Below are 7,321 nucleotides of genomic sequence, written 5' to 3' on the forward strand. Positions count from 1 at the left end.
CACCTTTATCAAGTCGCTTCTCATCCTCCTTCACTCCAGAGAGAAAAACCCTAGCCCGCTCAACATTACCTCATAAGATACTATTATTCTTTAAATCTTGAAGTAAGTCCAGGGTAACTGGCTTTCCTACAGGAAATTCTCTGAATGTGTTTTCCAATAAAGCTGCTCACTAATGACCAGTGACTGGTGGTGTTCTGCAGGGGCCGGTGTTGGGACCACTTCTTTTTATGCTGTATGTCAATGATTTAGATGATGGAATAGATGACTTTGTTGCCAAATTTGCAAATGATAAGGAAACAGGTAAGATGCAGAAGGACTTAGACAACAGGTTAGGAGAATGGGCAAGAAAGTGGCAAATGAAATACAATGTTGGAAAATGCATGGTCATGCACTTGGGTGGTAGAAATAAATGGGGAGAAAATCCAGGAATCTGAGATGCAGAGGGACTTGGGAGTCCTTGTGCAGAACACTCTGAAGGTTAACTTGCAGGTTGAGTCGGTAGTGAGGAAGGCAAATGCTATGTTAGCATTCAAGGGGTTTAGAATACAAGAGCAAAGATATGATGTTGAGGCTTCATAAGGCATTAGTGAGGCCTCACCTTGGGTATTGTGAACAGTTTTGGGCCCCTCATCTTAGAAAAAATGTCTGGCATTGGAGAGGGTCCAGAGGAGGTTCACAAGGATAATTCCAGGAATGAAAGGGTTCTCATACGAGGAATATTTGATGAATCTGGGTCTGTACTTGCTGGAATTCAGAAGGATGAGGGAGGATCTCATTGAAACTTTTCGAATGCTGAAAAGCCTAGACAAAACAGATATGGAAAGGGTATTTCCCATGGTGGGAGAGTCTAGGACAAAAGGGCACAGCCTAAGGATAGAGGGGCGTCCTTTCAAAACAGAGATGTGGAGAAATTTCTTTAGCCAAAGGCTAGTGAATTTGTGGAATTTATTGCCACAAGCAGCTGTGGAGGCCAGGCTGTTGGGTGTATTTAAGGCAGAGATTGATAGTTTCTTGATTGGACATGACATCAAAAGTTAGAGAGAGAAGGCCAGGAACTGGGGTTGAGGAAGAGAAAAAAAAAGGATCAGCCATGATTGAATGGCAGAGCAGACTCGATGGGCCAGATGGCCTAATTCTGCTCCTATGTCTTATGGTCTTATGATCTAATGCCTGTAACAGTTTTCACAAATGTATTTAGCAGATGCAGAGTAAATAAAGAGAAATATTAAATGAGATACACAGGATGATTGGGCAAGAATTCATCCCAGAACTTTACAAAACTAAGCTTGGGTTCACTAGATCAATTGCATTCAATTCTGACCACTACATATCATACATTTATTATCAAAGTGCATATATGTCAATGTGTACAACCCTGAGATTCATTTTCTTGCAGGCATTAACAGTAACTACAAAGAAACACAATAGAATCAATGAATAACTGCACAAAGACAAAAAACTAACTTTGTAAATACAAAAAAAGAAAACAAAATAAAAAGTAATACTGAAAACGTAAGTTGTCGACTCCTTGAAAGTGCATCTGTAGGTTGTGGAATCAGTTCAGTGTTGAGGTGAGTGAAGTTATCCACGTTGGTTTAAGAGTTTGATGGTTGCATGGTCATAACTGTAGTAACTTCTACTTTGAAAAAGGCACACTCGACAACTTCATGCCAAAGAAACAACTTTATCTCGAACTTCAAAACTGTTATGTATATACAGAGGTTTTTTACAACCCGTACAGCATGGCAGGGACACTATATACAAAGCACACTGGAAGTAAAAAGAATGGAAGTAAAAAACCCCATTATTCTAATTAGTATTAACTTACTTTTAATAATGCTCACATTACAACAGTTCTCCCCCTTTAAAATCCAACATCCCCAAATGTAAAAAACTAGGAAATAAAAACAGTGGTATTATTAACTTACGTACCGCTGAAAACTTATACTAGTATCTCAGCAACAGTTTATCAGTACAAAACATCTGGAAAATGTGACAGAATCAACATTCAATCTAACAACAACAAAGAAAAAGAACTGTCCCGTCAAAGATTCAGTCTCTCAGGAGGTTTACGAGTGCACTGTGATCTGCGCACTACCCCCGGTGACCCAGCAGGCACCGCCGGTGATGGTGTTTTGGGTGGGTCTGGTGTTGGGGGTATGAGAGGGGTCTGTGTGTCTGTGTGAGAATGTCCATCCTCCTCAGGCGACCCTGACCCCTCTGCCAGCGTCTCGCCCCCTGGCAAAGTCACTGGTGGACATGCTTCCACAAAAGTCTGTCTCACTTTTGCCTTCATGTCCGGGCGCAGCAGGTCCAGTCTTGACTTGGGCCTATGCCCCATCAGCATCTCTGCTGGAGTGCGGGCAGTCGTAGTCTGTGGCGTGAGGCGGTATTTAAACAGGAAACGTGAAAGCCGCATGCTAAGAGAGTCCCGTCATCTGCTTCATGCCTTCCTTCACTGTCTGAACAGCCCCCTCAGCCAAACCATTTGAGTTCGGGTGGAAAGGGGCCGTCCGAATGTGATGAATGCCATTCTGCTGCATGAACTCACTGAACAGCTCACTGGTGAATGTCGGGCCATTATCAGTGACTAGAGGGTCAGGCAACCCATGGACTGCAAACACTTGCCTGAGTTTGTCTATGGTTGAGGGGGCTGTGATGTTGCTCATGATGTGAGCTTCGATCCATTCAGAATATGCATCTTCCATTACAAGAAACATCTGCCCCATAAAAGGGCCAGCAAAGTCCAAATGTAGGTTAGACCAGGGGTGGTCTGGCCACTCCCATGGGTGCAAAGGAGCTGGTGGTGGCATATTCTAATTAGTCTGACATTGTGTGCATGATTTACCTTGTTCTCCAGATCCTGATCCATTCTTGGCCACCAAACATAGGATCTTGCAAGGCTTTTCATTCAAGACACCCCTGGATGAGTCTCCGCAATCTGTGAATGGCCAGGGGAGGCACGATGACCCTCGCCCCCCAGAAAATGCAGCCATCCTGCAGACTGAGTTCTGTCTTGTGTTTGGCATAAGGCCTCAGTTCCTCTCTTTCCACGACTCTGGGCCAACCTTGTAAAAGAAAAGTCTTGTCTTGGGACAGGACTGGGTCACTCTCTGTCCACTGCTTGATCTGGGTCACCTTTACAGGTGTCTCTGACAGCCTCTCCAATGAAAACACAGTCTCTGGAGGCACATATGTAGTAACAGGAGTCTCAGGTAAAGGTAGTCGACTCAGTGCATTGGTGTTTGCATTATCCCCACCCACTCTGTACACTATAGTGTACTGGTAGGCAGACAATGTAAGAGCCCAGTGCTGTATCCTGGCTGAGGTTAGTGGTGGGATGTCATAGTGGGGGGCGTGCTGGGAGCAGACCCAAATGCAAGACACAGACCTGAAGTACTAGGAACTGGACTAGAGTAGGGACAGGACTGGATGCAGACTAGGAGCTGGGACAAGAACACAGACTTGGGCTAGGATTTGACTAGGAAAACGGGACCCGGATGAGGAACTAGGAACTTGGAATCCAGACAAGGACTTCGAGCCAGAGACTGGACAAGGACCCGAAACATGGGTCTTGATTCGGGCTCGGACCCCGGATCTAGGCGAGGACATGACGTAGCTACAAGACTGGACGAGGCTTGGGTTCCTCGAGGCGAGGACATGACGAGGCTTGGATTCCTCAAGGCGAGGACATGACGAGGCTTGGGTTCCTCGAGGCGAGGACATGACGAGGCTTGGGTTCCTCGAGGCGAGGACATGACGAGGCTTGGGTTCGGACTCCAAGCCAGAGACTGGACAACGACCCAGAACCTGGGTGTTGACTCGGGCTCGGACTCTGGATCTAGGAGAAGACATGACATGCTCTTGGGAAACAGGAACCTTGGAACACACAAAGTTGGAAGCCTTGACTTGATCAGGGGAGAGGCAGGAACGCAGAGCCTTGGGCGAGGGAGAGACAGAACGCAGAGCCTTGGTCAAGGGAGAGACAGGAACATCAGGACATGGAATACAGAGCCGGGACCTCTCCTTGGGAACAGGGCTTGGTGCCGGGGTTCTACACAGAGTCAGGACCCCTCTTAGGGAGTAGGATGTAGGGCCGGGACTCGTACACAGAACACAGAGAGACAGTTCCCAACACAAGGTGGCGGCAAACAGCCAGACCTACGTAGCGAAGGCGTGGACACAGAGATAGTTCCCAACTCAAGGTAGCAGCAAACAGCCGTACCTACGTAGCGAAGGCGGGGACACAAAGAGACAGTTCTAAACAACGAAAGACAGTTCCTTATCTAGACACAGCAAGGCTCTGGTCTAGCTCTGGTGGTAGAACTTGACAGCGATACAGGTGAGGACACGGGTGAGGTTGCAGGCAAGTCTTCAGGCCAAGGCTTCAGACAAAGGTTGCAGGAGGAAGGGGAAGGGAAGGGAACAGTCCAGCAAATGAAGCTGAACCCAGGAGCTATTTATGTAGCCAGCCTAAAATCAGGACAAGGTAAAACCAGAAAACCTGGAATACGGTTCGATGGACCAGACTGTGAACCGGAATGCGGACTTCATGGACTGGACCATGACATGGGATGCATCTAGTCTCACTGAACAGGCTCTTCAGTGGTTTATGGTCCATATAAATTGTAAATACGCATTCATAAAGGTACTGATGAAAGCGTTTGACCACAAAAACAATGGCCAGACCTTCTTTGTCTCACTGTGAATATCCCTTCTCAGCAGCCATCAGGGTACGTGAAGCAAAACCAATAGGCTTCTCTGAACAGTCCTCCATTACATGTGAGAGAACTGCCCGGACTCCACAGGGTGAGGTATTACATGAAAGGGTGATCTCCTTGTCTGGGTCATAGCGAACAAGTAGCTTCGCTGACTGGAGGAGTTCTTTCACTTCCTTGAAAGCTTCCTCCTGCTCTTCACCCCACTGCCACTTAGTGTCATTGTGAAGCAGCTTATACAGTGGGGGCAAAACCCTTGAGAGGTCAGGAAGAAACTTGCCATAATAATTCACCATGCCCAAAATGATCTGAGTTCAGTGACGCTCTTGGGGCTTGAGACCTCCTTAATAGCTTTCACTTTGTCCTCCACTGGGCAAAGCCCCTCAACTCAGATCTTGTGTCCCAGGTAAGTCACACTCGATGCCAGGAACACACATTTTCTGCGTTTCAACTGCAGCCCTGTGTCTGAGAGCCTCTTCAGCACCCGTTCTAAATCAGCCAGATGCTCCACCTCCGTAGCCCGTGATCAAAATATTATCAAGGTACACTGCTACGTGTGGAATCCCCTGCAGCAAAGTGTCCATTGTCCTTTGGAAAATGGCAGGGCTGGACGCCAATCCAAACACCAGGTGATTGTACTTGAATAATCCCTTGTGCGTGTTAATTGTGACATACTCCTTTGAATTCTCGTCGAGCAGCAGCTGTTGGTAGGTGTGGCTCGTGTCCAGCTTTGTGAACAGCTTACCCCCTGACAGGGTCGCAAACAGGTCATCCACCCGTGGCAACGGGTACTCCTCCAGCTTAGAGACCTGATTCACCGTAAGTTTATAATCCCCACATATCCTCAACATTTTGTCTGCCTTCAAAACTGGAACAATGGGAGCCGCCCACCTTGAAAACTGGACGGGCTCAATAATGCCCAGCCTCTGTAAACGTTCCAGCTCCTCCTCGACTTTGCCTTTCACTGCATAGGGCACCGACCTGGGCTTAAAAAAACGTGGTGTGGCCTCAGGGTCGAGATGGAGTTTCACTGTCACGCCCTTCAGTGTTCCCAGCTCGTCCTGAAAACGTCACTGTACCATTGCAGAATGTCCTCCGTCGTGTGTGCATACTTAATTTCATGCCAGTTTAGCCGGATTTTGCAAAGCCATTCGCGACCCAAAAGACTGGACCCCCTGCCCTTAGATATCACTAGCCTGGCTTCAGCCTTCCGACCCCCGGCTGAAATGTCCACATATAACACCCCTAAATGAGGTATGGGCTGCCCTGTATAGGTCCTAACTTTGAGCTTTGTCGGTCTAATGGGAGGCAGGTTGGACCCTCATGTCCTCCTGTAGGTCTCCTCACTAATGACCCATGCAGTAGCCCCTGAATCAATCTCAAACTTAATGTCCTTTCTCCTGACAGTGACTGTGCCATAATATGGTTCAGGTGGTTCCTCGTCTGTTTCCATATGCTGCCCCTTCGTCTGCATCTTCTAGATGATGTGTGGCTGCCTGAGCCTGTTGAGTTTTCCCCTGCCCAGGCTTAATCTTACCCTTTGAACTTCTGCACCTTTTAGCTAAGTGTCCCGTTGCTGTCTTTGAATTTGCAATCATTTGCATAGTGCGTCCCTCCACACTGGAAACATTCCACCCGCTTTGCCTGTTTACCAGTCTCCCTCCTGACTTGGTGAACTGCCACCGATTGCGACCCCCCATGTCCTTTCTGGATATCCTTGGCGTTATTAGCAGCCATCTCCATGCCTTGGGCAATCGCTAAGGCTTTCTTGAAAGTCAGTGGTGGGGTTTCCCCTAACAGGCGGCGTTGTATGCCATCATTATTAATGCTGCATACCCATCTATCACGGAGCATGTCATCCAACACCGCTCCGAAATCACAATGCTCCGACAGCTGCCGAAGCTCGGCCACAAAATTGGCCACAGACTGACCTGGCTTCCTGAATCAGCTGTGAAACTTACACCGTTGGACTATCACAGAAGGTTTCGGATTGTGGTGGTTCCCCATGAGCTTGATCAGTTCGTCATATGGAATGTCCCCCGGTTTCCGCAGTGTGGCTAAAATCCTTATTAGCTTGTAAGTCTTTACCCCACACACACTCAGGAGAATAGAGCACTTCTTAGCCTCCTCAGTAATTCCATTAGCACAGAAAAAGTACAGAGCCCACCAGAAGTAAAAAGAACGGAAGTAAAACCCCTCATTATCCTAATTAGTATCAACTTACTTTTAATAATGCTCACAATATAACAATAACTGTTCCTGAACCTGGAGGTGTGGGTTCTGAGGTTCCTGAGAGTAATGCACACAAAATGCTGGAGGACCTCAGCAGATCAGGCAACATCTATGGAGAAGAATAAACAGTTGACATTTCAGGCTGAGACCAAGGGAGCGAGAGGCTGTGTACTCACAGACTTTGGCCATTATTGACAGAAGTAGCCTTCATCCCCATTCATTTTGTTGACACGTTACCATCTTAATTCGGACCATGAAAGTGCTTTATTCAGCCCATCACAGTGGTTCCTGTCTTGCCCCTGCTCTTCTGCTCACCAGCTCATCACCTCCTACCTCCTGTTCTCCCATGGGCCACTCTCCTCTTCAATCAT

General features: G+C 47.5%; 1 pseudogene; it reads right to left on the minus strand.

Moving 5' to 3' along the window:
- Positions 1-1,034: 1,034 nt before the first annotated feature.
- LOC134343735 (uncharacterized protein K02A2.6-like) lies at positions 1,035-7,321 on the minus strand (annotated as a pseudogene).

The sequence above is a fragment of the Mobula hypostoma genome, chromosome 3, assembly GCF_963921235.1.
Source record: "Mobula hypostoma chromosome 3, sMobHyp1.1, whole genome shotgun sequence".
NCBI classification, from domain to species: Eukaryota; Metazoa; Chordata; class Chondrichthyes; order Myliobatiformes; family Myliobatidae; genus Mobula; species Mobula hypostoma.